Source organism: Trachypithecus francoisi, unplaced genomic scaffold, assembly GCF_009764315.1.
Source record: "Trachypithecus francoisi isolate TF-2019V2 unplaced genomic scaffold, Tfra_2.0 Lachesis_group21, whole genome shotgun sequence".
NCBI lineage: Eukaryota > Metazoa > Chordata > Mammalia > Primates > Cercopithecidae > Trachypithecus > Trachypithecus francoisi.
In genome coordinates, this window is record NW_022681467.1 from 13,040,016 (window position 1) to 13,052,581 (window position 12,566).

Below are 12,566 nucleotides of genomic sequence, written 5' to 3' on the forward strand. Positions count from 1 at the left end.
GTTTCTTAGCAACCCTTCAAGGTGAAACCTCAAGGAATTTTCTATACTCAAGGTTTATTATTTTCTTTAGTTCTCTCCTCTCACTCACTTTTATTCTACTTCAGTCGGACCTCTCCTCTACCACTCCATCAGTCTGTTCTTGTCAAGATTAACAGTTACCTCTAAAGTCATGTGATTATAAGTAGCATTTGACACGGTTGCTCAAGTAACTTGCTCCTCCTGTAAATACTGTCCTTAATAGACTTCCAGGGACCACACTCTCCTGTTTGTCCGGCCACCTCACTGGCTGCTCCTTCTCAGTCTCCTTTGTTAATAGTCCCCACCTCTTTGACCTCTCAGTGTTGGAGTGCCTCAGTGCCTGGTCCTTGAACCTCTTCTCCCTTTCTTTGTGTGCCTGCTCCCTTTGTGTCTCATCCAGTCTGATGGCTAAGTACCACCTATGTGCTGATGATGCCCACAGTTTTATCTCCAGCCTGGGCCTCTCTCCAGAAATGAGTTATAATTCAAGTGCTTGGTAAAATCTCCACTTGTATGTATAACAGACATCTATTTAGCATGTCCGAATATGAGCTCTTGCCTAACCCTAAACCTGTTCTCTTGAAATATTTTCCCCACAACAGAGTCAATTCCAGTGGCTCAAGTCAAAATTTTGGGTTCATCCTTGACCCTCTTTTCTATCTCAGTCACATCCAATTCAGCAACAAACTTTGTCTGCTCTCCTCCCTGAATATATTTAAAATCTGACCACTTCTCAGCACGTTAATGGCCACCAACAGTTCTGTGGTGCCATTATCTCTTATCTGGATCATTGCTAGCCTCCTAGCTGGTTTCTTGCTTTTTGCCCCTTTCCCCCTTTATTTGGTTCTCAACCCTGGAGCTGGTGTTCAAACCGAACTCAGATGATGTCATACCTCTATTTTGAACTGTTCAGCCACTTCCCTTCTTAATAAATGGGAAAGCCAAAGTCCTTATGAAGGGTCTATAAGGCCTTGTTGGAGATACTTCTCAGCTTCCCCTCAGAAGCTCTTGCTTTTCTTCCCTTGCTCACACAATTCCAGCTATGTTGGCTGCCTTGCGGTACTTCACACATGCCATGCACACTCCCGCCTTAGGGCCTTTGTCAAGCTGCTGCTTCTCCTTCAGCTCTTCACCCTCAGTGTCTTAAGCCCCCCCCTCATCTCATCAGGCCTTTATTCAAATAAGTCACCTCGATGAGCTCTTCCCCAGCCATCCTATATGAACATGGAGTTCTTCCTTCAGCCAACATTTCCCGTCTCCCTTTCATATTTTGTTTTTTTCCCATAGCAAGTATGATTATCTAATATTTTATATCTTTAAACAATTTTCTTTTAAAAAAATTGGTTTTATTTTCTAATTTGAGTTGTTCCTTTATTTTTCTTTCTTTTAATTTCAACTTTTACTGTAGATTCATGGGTACATATGCAGGTTTGTTACATGAGTATATTGCATGATACTAAGTTGTGGTATGATTCATCCCATCACCCGGGTAGTGAGTCTGGTACCCAGTAGATAGTTTTTCAACCCTTGTGCCTCTTCTTGTCTCCCTACTCTAGTAGTCCTCATTGTCTATTGTTCCTATCTTTATGTCCATGTGTACCCAATGTTTAGCTGCCATATATAAATGAGAACATGTGGTGTTTGGTTTTCTGTTTCTGCATTAATTTGCTTGGGATAATGGCCTCCAGCTACATCCATGTTGCTGCAGAGGATATTTTTTTTGTTCTTTTCTGTGGCTGCGTAGCATTCTATGGTATATATGTACCACATTTTATGTTTTTAATTCACCATTGATAGGTATCTAAGTTGATTTCAGGTCTTTGCTATAGGGAATAATACTATGATGAACATGTGAGTGCCTGGTCTTTTTGGTAGAACAATTTATTTTCCTTTGAGTATATACCCCATAATGGGATTGCTGGGTCAAATGGTAGTTCTATTTTTAGTTCTTTGCTATTTTCTTTTTATTTTCTACCCTGCTCTAAACTCCTTAGGGGTTAGGATTTTCATCAGCTTTGTTCATTGATGTGTGAATGTTGCTTATTACCTAGAACTGCTGAATGAGTGTGAATGAATATGAATGACAAACAAATACATTGCGGTGGGGTGAGCCAGTGAAACCCAGATGAGTGAAGGCTGAGAGGAAGGCAGATGAGGGGCTAAGAGTGGTATATTCTGGATAAGAGCAGAGGATGCCTGAAGAAGATGATTGAGTGTGAGGTGTATGGGGTTTAATTTGGGGACTTAGGTGGTGGTGGTTAGACATTTTCTTTGGTATGAAAGGGGGACTCTTGAGTAGGGAGATAATCATACTTTTAGAAGATACATGAAGATAGCTCTTTCTTCTCTGAGAATGTTCTGGCACGGTGAGCAATGATCCAGACTCTGAGAAGCAAAACTAGTCAAGGAGTTAAATACATTGCTCTTGGTCCTGGTGGTGACATCCAGAATCTTTAGTCCACTTTGATTCCTTAATCTGCCTTGTTGGGCAGGCTGACACTGGCTTCTCAGAAGTTTCTTGTCCTTGTGAAAGAATATACCTTCATAATTTTATCACACTCAACAAGATTCTTAAAATGCTGAGAACTAGGAGCTGCCACTGGAGCTGAAATACTTTGAGACATGGTATGTGGGGGTGGGAATAATGCCATGGGAAATCTTCTTGTGACTTATGACTTCTAGATGTGAGCCTAGATAAAACCCTAACGTTTGTAAACATTATCTTAAAAGCACTTGACTCTTTGGACTGTTTGGTTGTTGGGGGTGGGAAAAATAATATTCATTTCCAGATAACAGAGTATATAAACTAGGAGCACATTTCTAAGAACTGAAGTAATTATCTGGAATGGGAATTCTATTCTGAGTTTGTTGCATACTCTAATTAGGTCACTTCATATCTGATTAACTTTTAATATATTGCTTCTTGCTCTTTATATAAGTAAAGTCACTGATGGTGCAAAATTATGTAGAATTCTGAATTATGCCAGACGATTTTCTAAGAAACCAGTTCAATGTGACGGCAATTGATATATCTTAGAGATTTTAAATGAGTGGATTTTTTCCTTTCATTCAGTGCGACATGTTACGTGTATCTTAGAGATTTTAAATGAGTAGATTTTTTTTCCTGTTTGTGAAATAATGCATGCTCATTGATAGAATTTGGAAAATGAGACCGATAATTTTTGCCATCCTGTGGTAGTCACTATTAATATTTTCGGTGGACTTTTGCTATTAAACAAAAGTGGGAATACTGCTTAGCTTGTATTGTGCTTTGTTCATTTAATATTTTGTAATGAACATTTTTATGTATTATTATTCTTCCAAACATAATTTTAAAGGATATGAAGGATGTCTTTCCACGCATCATGAGTTCAGGTATTTTGCTCCTCAGCAAGATGACTTGTAATTGGCCTTATGCAATAAAGCAGCAGCTGTTTTAAAGGCTCTTATTCTATGATCTAGCCTGGTTATGATAAAAGAGAATTAAAAACATAGTCCTTGTCCTCACAGGACATGGAAGCTGGGACCTTGGTAATATAGGAAACTTTCTTGCCAATGTAGAAATATGTTGACATATTGGCTATAGCAAAAGGCTTATTAGCACCGAATGAGGCTCTGCTGCATCCATTCGCCTAGGGAACGTGCACTGTGGTGCTTCCCAAAGGATCACTTGCAGGTGCCTCCGTGTACCTGATGGCTTGACTGTTGTTGTAGCCATCAGTACATCTCCTTTTCTTGCTACCTTTCTCTCCCCAAATCTCACCAAAACCGGTTGTTTTTAATCTTAGCACTACCCATCACTCTCCTACACTCACTGAAATGCCTTCAGCCCCTAACCTCTGGAAGAGCTGAGGACATCCTGGAGGGACGGTAAGTCTTTCTCTGGAAGAGATTGTAGACCTGGGACATAATGGATAAAGTGATCCCCAAGATGTACTTTTGATGTTTTAATTTCTCAGATTTTTTGCTAGATACTTACTTTGCATTGCTTTGTTGTTTTGTGAAAGAACAGACTTCTAATTTTAAAACACAAGGTGAAGAAATGGTAAAAACAGAGACATAAGATCAAGTGATGGGTTAAAATGCCAATCCTGCTATCCTTGATGTAGTTCTCCCTTTGATTGTTCTCACTTGAAAGAATGCCTTTTCCTTCCTATTGTGGAGTACTACCTGCTGTCAGTTGGAAAGGGGGTAAGTTGAGCAACCTGTCAGAGACTTTCTAAGCTCCCTTCATATGGTTCACAGAAACAGGGCTGGATTTTCATTTCTTCTTTCATTCAACAGGAGTCTCTTTCATGTTTGAAAATTGAAAACGCGTGTTTTTCAGTGTGGAGCGAGGATGTGTGTGCCCTCTGGCACACCTGTTTCTAATTTCCTGACTTGAAAGCATAACCCATCAAAAGGAGGAGAAAAACAATTTCTTTGTGACATGCTGCTTCGTGGCCCTTGCTGGACTCAAGGCCTTCATGGGTTTACCGCCTTGGTTCCCTCTGTAGAAGGTTCTTGTGAGAGGCAGAATTCACTAAATACAACTAGTGCCTTTTATGGCACAGGGCTGTTTTTGGTGTTATTTTGTTGTAGTTCTTTTCAGCTCAGGAAATTTACTTGAAATAAGATTTATTTAAAAATATATTAAATTTAGCTGAGCAGTATATGTTGGAAGGATATCTGTAAGCTGATCAGTGAGCCGACTGACTGGCTAGGAATAGGGTTTGGTTGAGCATACGAATGTTTAAATTCCATAGTGCTGTTTAACATAAATCAAATAGTTCCAATGGGCTGCTTCATGTTTGTGTGTACTTTAAAGTCATGCCAGCTTAAATGACTGTGAGGTACGATGTGTTGACTTTGAGTTTTGTAAATTGATAATTTGTTGCTATGAAAGTTGTACATGGTATAACTCATCACTTCCTGAAGGTACTTAGTATGTCTGATACTGGCAAGCTGTCATGAAAGCCCAGGGAATTCCGGGCTTTTGCTTTCAGATGCTTGAAATGTAGATATTTAGTTCTTCTTAAGATTTCCCTGGACATTGTAAGTATAAGGTGTATTGATCTTTAAACACAAACTTCAGTTTGGGCTCCTGTTTCTCAGCTTTCTTTGGGATAGTAATCTGAATGGTGTATTCTCGAGGGTTTTTTTTTGTTTGTTTTGTTTTTGTTTTTTTTAAGTGCATGAATCACCTTGGGGATCTTGTTAAAAGGCAGGGCTGTGATCCAGTGGGTCTGGAATGAGTCCTGGGATTGTGCATTTTCCCAGGCTCTCGGGTAATGACAGTGCTGCTGGTCCACAGACAGTACTTTAAGCAGCAAGACAACACTTTGATGGGCAAAGTGGTGCTGTGCAACACCCATCACATACAAATTACCAGTTGCTTTCCTCATTGTGTTTTGGTGCATCTAAAGCTAAGATGATCTGGTGCATATTCTTGACGCTTGGGTATCCCTGTGAGCATTAATGAATAGTTTAACAACTGACCATTTGGGCTAGCATGGATGGGGACTACCAAGACAGGCTTATTGTGTTGGAAGAAGTGATGCTTATGTTTTCAGATTCTTATGGAATATACCAATTCCTGTATGTTAGCCAAGGTTCTTGCTGCAAACAGAAGTGAATACAACAAACTGCTAACTTGAAAAGGTGCTGATAGAGGGGTTAGAAAGGCATAGTGCTGAATCAAATGTATTTATTTTAACTAGCTCTGTTCACGATGGCTGGTTAATTTGGGAAAAAAGATTTATTGATGAATCATGGAGAGAAAGTGGGAACATGTAAATACAGAATGCAGAAAGAGTTTGCATTTTTATTAACTTGTTATTGAATATATGTCATGGTTCTCATTAGTGAATTGCAGCATGATCCAGCCCACAGTATAAAATGCCATGATTAAAGGTACCTTACATTTTCATTTTCAGAATATTTTGTTCATATCATGAAAAGTACACTTATTTGTATATTTTTCTTTTAGCTTTGATAAAAAAGAATTGAAATAAATACTGACTAGTAGAAAGCATGGATAGTCGTTTAAAAAAATCTGAGTTGGATATTGAAGAAATAGAGACTCAACTAAAATTCTACAATGGTATTTTAGGTCTGCCTGTACCTACATTGAATTGAAGAGCAAGTACACTTAGGGGCACATTGAGGTGAGGGATTTATGGGCTTTGCAATCAGACTTCAGCTTGAATCCTAATGGAGGGAGCAGATTGGAAGGATTGTGCCCATCCATCCCAGGATTGGGACACTTTTCCTTATGGAGGAGAAACACATGCTATGCCAATTCTCATGGATGTTCTCACTTTGCACCATTGAATTTCCTATTAGTTGGGACTCTCTTATGGCTGTGTTTAATAATGCCGAGGAGTTCTGGTTTCTCCATTTCTCTCTCTCTATCCCAGCCCTAGAAGATTTTACTGGTTCTTCAAAATTTCCTTGTAAATTATATATGTTGTAACCTATCATAATTATCACTGTTTACTAATATTGACGATAGAATAATTAATAGGCTCCCAATTGAAATCTGCTAAGATGATATAGTGATGTGTTTTCAGAAATATAAAAGAATATTTACTGCAGTATAGCTAAGATAGCTCGTAAAATTCACCTGAGAGGATAATAAGGATTTGAAGATTTGCTGCACATTTGTTTCACCTGAATTCTTTCTTGTCCTTAAAATTTAGATTTGCCTGTGTTCTACCTGTTATGCTTTCCTTCTCATGCAAAAGTAAATTTTGTGGGAAATGGAAATGTAATATTCTCAAGTTAAAGATTTTTTGTCTTTGTTTTACATATCCTCCTTTGTCAGACTCATCTTACTTGTTTTGATTTTATTCTTCATCTTAGTAGCAGGTCTTTCTTTATAGCTTTTCATATCAGAATTATAACATTTGTATCTGGAATAAGCATAAGCAATGTAGTCCTGGACTTTCCTCAGAACCACCTTTGCAAGTTCAACCCTGCCTGTGCCATCAAGTTTTCAGCAACTCGCTACAGGAATTACACAGGTTTGTCTTATTAATCTACAACTCCAGGCAACTCTTATTTAATAGAAAGTCCTAGCTACTATCATTCACTTTATTTTTTCTTTCTGCTATAATTGCAATATAACAACTTAGCACAATTTCTTGAGGAGGAGTGCATGTTTCTCTTTTGCTCTTGTTTATAATCCCTTCCCTCCTTATCCATGTGGTGAAGCCTGAGGTGAGCTCAAATATTGTCTCTTTTCTGCAGCCATTCTCCCTCCCTCTCTCCCCACTTCTTGCTCTCCCTTCTGTCTCCCTACCTCCCTCCCTCTTTTCTTTCTTCCCATGCCCAGCTTCAAAGATTTACTCCCTCCAAGATCAGTGGTGCCATGATGTGGAACTTACACTACTCGTGGTTGTTCTTCTCCCCAAAGCCTAGGAGGTCCTTGAGGACGAGACTATTGGCTTAAAGATGTAGTAGGTACTCAATAAACATCAGTTGAATTGAATTCAGGAACCTTTACCTTTTTTGAAGCACTGTCAAACAGATTCTGCTTGGCAAAATGACTGACTTTTTCCACATTGGTAAACTGGAACTAGTGTTCTTGTTTGTTTAGGAACTTAAGGTATTCATGGTAGAGGCTTTGTTCTGTGAAGTGAAGAGTAATTTAAGTTTGGATGGGTGTGGTTTTGATAAAATCTATTACCGTTTTCTCTTACTGTAGTGATTAGGGTGCTTTGGGTTGCAGTTAACAGAAATTACTACACAAATTGGGTTCAGTAATAAGAAAATACATGATTTTATGTAAGAGAAAGTTCAGAGGTAGGAAGACTCCAGGGTTAATTGGTTCAGGGGCTCCATTGATGACATCAAGGACCTGGTTCTCCACGTGTCTTGCTTGCTCCATTGCCATCATTGTTGGCTTCTTTCTTGGGCTGATAGCCCAATGGCTGCTGCATTACCAGAAAACTCATCACAAAAAGATCTCCAGAGGAATTTTAAAAAATAATCTTTTTTTAGTTTTTTTTTTCCTCTTAGGAATGAGGACCACTTTCTTGAGAAGCTCCCCAGCTGACTTCTCAATCGATGTTTTGTTGATTGGCTAATGTCGTATGCTTATTTCTGGATCAATCACTGACAGAGGAACATGGGATTACCCATGAACCAGTGATGGGTACACGGCATGCCTATGGGTTATGTACCTGACTGTGGGTGGGTGGAAAGCAGAAGGAGATCAAATTTCATTCTGGAAAGGAGAAGGGAGTAGATGTGTAGGTGGTAGCCACTGGTATCCTACTAAACTTGACACTTGCCATCATTTTGTGATCAGTAATAAGGGTGAACCAAAAACTAAAAAAGATAATAATAAGGATGATAACAGTAGTTAGCATCTGTTGAGCATGTGCCATGCTCAGGTACTGTGCTGAGTACTTTTTACATAATGATTCTCATTTTCAAGTAGATTTGTAGTTCAGAGATGTCAAACAGTGCCTGAATGCCCAAGGAATATAATATGTCTTCACTCAATGAAGGTGGAATAATTTGAGAAGGAAGAAAGGCTAAATTTAAGTTTAATTAGCTATTTTTATTCTTACTAGAAAAGTTATAGATTAGGTATTTAGAGAGTTAAAAAAAAAAAAAACATGTAATTGTCATTTAAATCTGTTCTTACCAAAGCCATGCATCCTTTATTTTTGGCTAACAGAGAGCTGGCCATAGAAAATGGATGTTTTTGTTTTGAAAAATCGAATACACTCGGGAGGCTGAGGCAGAAGAATGGCGTAAACCTGGGAGGCGGAGCTTGCAGTGAGCTGAGATCTGGCCACTGTACTCCAGCCTGGGCGACAGAGCGAGACTCCGTCTCAAAAAAAAAAAAAAAAAAAAAAAAAAAGAAAAATCGAATACAGTAGATAAAAAAATGCCACCACAAAGTTGGTTTATATCTTCATTTCACTTAAACTGAGTAGAAGAAATGGAATCTGGCCTTTTTCATGTTGTTTATGTTCTGCTTTGCTTCTTGGTTCTGGGGGCAAGATTCCTAGTTGTGTTTGAATTTGTTTTCCTCTCAAGTATCATTTGCAAAATTAGTGTGGGAATTAATAAACTGTTTCTATTCAATAAGTGTTGTAATTGTCCTAATATGACATAATATAATGCTGTTTCATTAGCATAATAACATTCAAATATGTGCTCATTTAGCCCCATTCTACTGTTTTTTTTTTTTAGTCTAGAAAAGAAGGAAGGTGCTTTGCATAAGTAACCAGTATAATCTTTATTTATTAACTTTCATTTTAGGTTCAGGAGTACATGTACAGGTTTGTTATATAGGTAAATTGCAGGGGTTTGGTGTGCAGATTATTTCATCACCCAGGTAATAAGCATAGAACCCAGTAGGTAGTTTTTTGACCAGGAAGGTGAAAGATCTCTACCACAAGAATTACAGGTGGCTCACACCTGTAATCCCAGCACTTTGGGAGGCCAAGGCAGGTGGATCATGAGGTCAGGAGTTCGAGACCAGCCTGTCCAATATGGTGAAACCCTGTCTCTACTAAAAAGTACAAAAATTAGCCAGGCGTGATGGCGCGCGCCTGTAGTCTCAGCTACTAAGGAGACTGAGGCAGGAGAATTGCTCAAACCCAGGAAGGGAGAAGTTGCAGTGAGCCGAGATCACGCCATTACACTCCAGCCTGGTGGCAGAGTGAGACTCTGTCTCAAAAACAAAACAAAACAAAAGCAAAAAGCATTACAAAACACTGCTCAAAGAAATCAGAGATGACACAAACAAATGGAAAAACATGAGATGATTGCCACAATGAAGCTAATTAACATAATCCATCAACTCACATTGTTACCTTTTTTGGTGTGGTGAGAATAAAGATCTACTCTCTTAGCAAAGTTCAATTCTACAATACATTATTATTAACTGTAGTCACAATGCTATATATTAGTCCTCCAGAATTTATTCATCATACAACTGTAAGTTCATACCCTGGGACATTATCTCCTCATTTTATCACCCTGGTAACCACTCTTCTATTCTCTGTTTCTATAAGCTTGACTTTAGATTTTTATATATAAGTGAGGTCATGCAGTAGTTGTCTTTTTTTGTTTGACTTATTTCGCTTAGCATGATATCCTCTAAGTTCATCCATGTTGTAACAAATGACAGGATTTTCTTGGTTTTAAAGGCTAAATTACACACACACACACACACACACACTTTCTTCATTCATTCATTCACTGATAGACACTTAGGTAGTTTCCATGTCTTGACTATTGTGAATAATGCTGCAGTGAACATGGGAGTGCAATTGTCTGTTTGAGGTACTGATTTCATTTCCTTTGCGTATACAACCAGAAGTGGGATTGCTCGATTATATGGTAGTTCTGTTTTTAACTTTTTGAGGAAACTGCATGCTATTTTCCAGAATGGCTGTAGTAATTTATAATTCCACCAACAGTGTACAAGGGTTCCCTTTTCTCCACATCCTTGTCAACACTTATCATTTTTTGATGTTTTGATAGTAGCCATCCTAAGAGGTGTGAGGGAATACCTCATTGTGATTTTGATTTGCAGTTCCCTGATAGTGAATGTTGAACAACTTTTTCATATAACTACTTATTCTCTATTTGTGTATCTTCTTTGGGAGAATGTCCTATTCATGTGCTTTGCCCATTATAAAAAATAAAGTTATTTGCTTTTTTTGCAAGTGTATTATATAAGGTCCTTATATATTTTGGATATTAATCCCTTATTGGCTACAGATTGAGTATCCTTTATCTGAAATGTTGGGGACCAGAAGTTTTTTGAATTTTGGAGTTTTTCAGATTTTGGAATAATTGCAGAATACATACCAGTTGAGCATCCCTAATCTGAAAATTGGAAATCTGAAATGCCCAGTGAGCATTTCCTTTGAGTATCATGTTGGCACTCAGAAAGTTTCAAATTTTGGAGCATTTCAGCTTTTAGATTTTTGGGTTAGGTATGCTCAACTCATATTTTGTTTGCAAATATTTTTTTCCCATTCAATGGATTGCTTTTCATTTTGTTGATTGTCTCCTTTGCTGTGCAGAAACCTTTCAGTTTGATATAGTCCTACTTGCTTATTTTTGCTTTTGTTGCCTGTGCTTTTGTTGTCATGTCCAAAAAAAAAAAATCATTTCCGAGACCTTTGTCATGGAGCTTATACCCTATGTTTTCTTCTAGGAGTTTTACTCCTTTAGTTTTACTCTTCCAGGAGTCTAAGTATTATGTTTAAATCTTTAATCTATTTTGAGTTGGTTTTTGTGTACGGTATAAGGATCCAGTTTTATTTTTTGCACGTATTCAGTTTTTTCAACCCGATTTTTGAAGAGAACATCCCTTCTCCATGGTGTGTTTTATTGCCTTTGTCAAAGATTAGTTGACTGCATATGTATGGGTTTATTTCTAGGCTTCCTATTCTGTTCCATTGATCTGTGTTTCTGTTTTTATGCCAGTGCCACAACACTATTTTGGTTACTATAGCTTTGTAATATAATTTGAAGTTAGGTCACATGATGGTTCCACCCTTGTTTTTCTTGCACAAGATTGCATTAGCTAATTAGGATGTTTTGTGGTTCTGTATGAATTTTAGGATTGTTCTTTCTATTTCTATGAAAAACATCATTGAAATTTTGATAAGGATTACATTCAATCTGTGGATCACTTGGGTAGTATGGACGTTTTGACAATATTCTTTCAATCAATGAACACAGAACACAGGTATCTGCATTTATTTTTTTCTTCAGTTTCTTTATGATTTTATACCTTTTATTTGTTGTTTTTTTTTTTTTCTTTTGAGACAGGGTCTCATTGTGTCACCCAGGCTGGAGTACAGTTGCAGAATCATGGCTCATTGGAATCACCTCCTGGGCTCAAGTGATCTTCCCTCCTCAGCCTTCTGAGTAGGTGGGACTACAGACATGTGGCACCATGCCCGGATATTATTTTATTTTTTGTAGAGATGAGATCTTGCTATGTTGCCAGGCTGGTCTCAAGCTCCTGGACTCAAGCGATCCTAATGCTTTGGCCTCCCAAAATGCTGGGATTATAGGAATGAGCCACTGGTTCCAGCCCACTATTTTATTTTTTTTATTTTTTTTATTTTTTTATTTTTTATTTATTTATTTTTTTTGAGACGGAGTCTTGCTCTGTCGCCCAGGCTGGAGTGCAGTGGCCGCTCTCAGCTCACTGCAAGCTCCGCCTCCCGGGTTCACGCCATTCTCCTGTCTCAGCCTCCCGAGTAGCTGGGACTACAGGCGCCCGCCTCGTCGCCCGGCTAGTTTTTGTATTTTTTTTAGTAGAGGCGGGGTTTCACCGTATTAGCCAGGATGGTCTCGATCTCCTGACCTCGTGATCCGCCCGTCTCGGCCTCCCAAAGTGCTGGGATTACAGGCTTGAGCCACCGCACCGGCCAAACTGGAGGTGCCAGGGATTGAACCAGGACCTTGTACACGCGAAGCATGCGCTCTACCACTGAGCTACACCCCCTGACTCAGCCCACTATTTTATTTTTTTTATTTTTTTTATTTTTTTATTTTTTTATTTATTTATTTTTTTTGAG

The 12,566-nt window shown here is 38.5% G+C and overlaps 1 protein-coding gene across 3 annotated transcripts in view; it reads left to right on the forward strand.

The window, feature by feature from the left end:
- The window catches only part of TASP1 (taspase 1), a 275,867-nt gene that overhangs the window by 130,637 nt on the left and 132,664 nt on the right, over positions 1 to 12,566 (forward strand). The gene's annotated exons all lie outside the window — the stretch shown is intronic.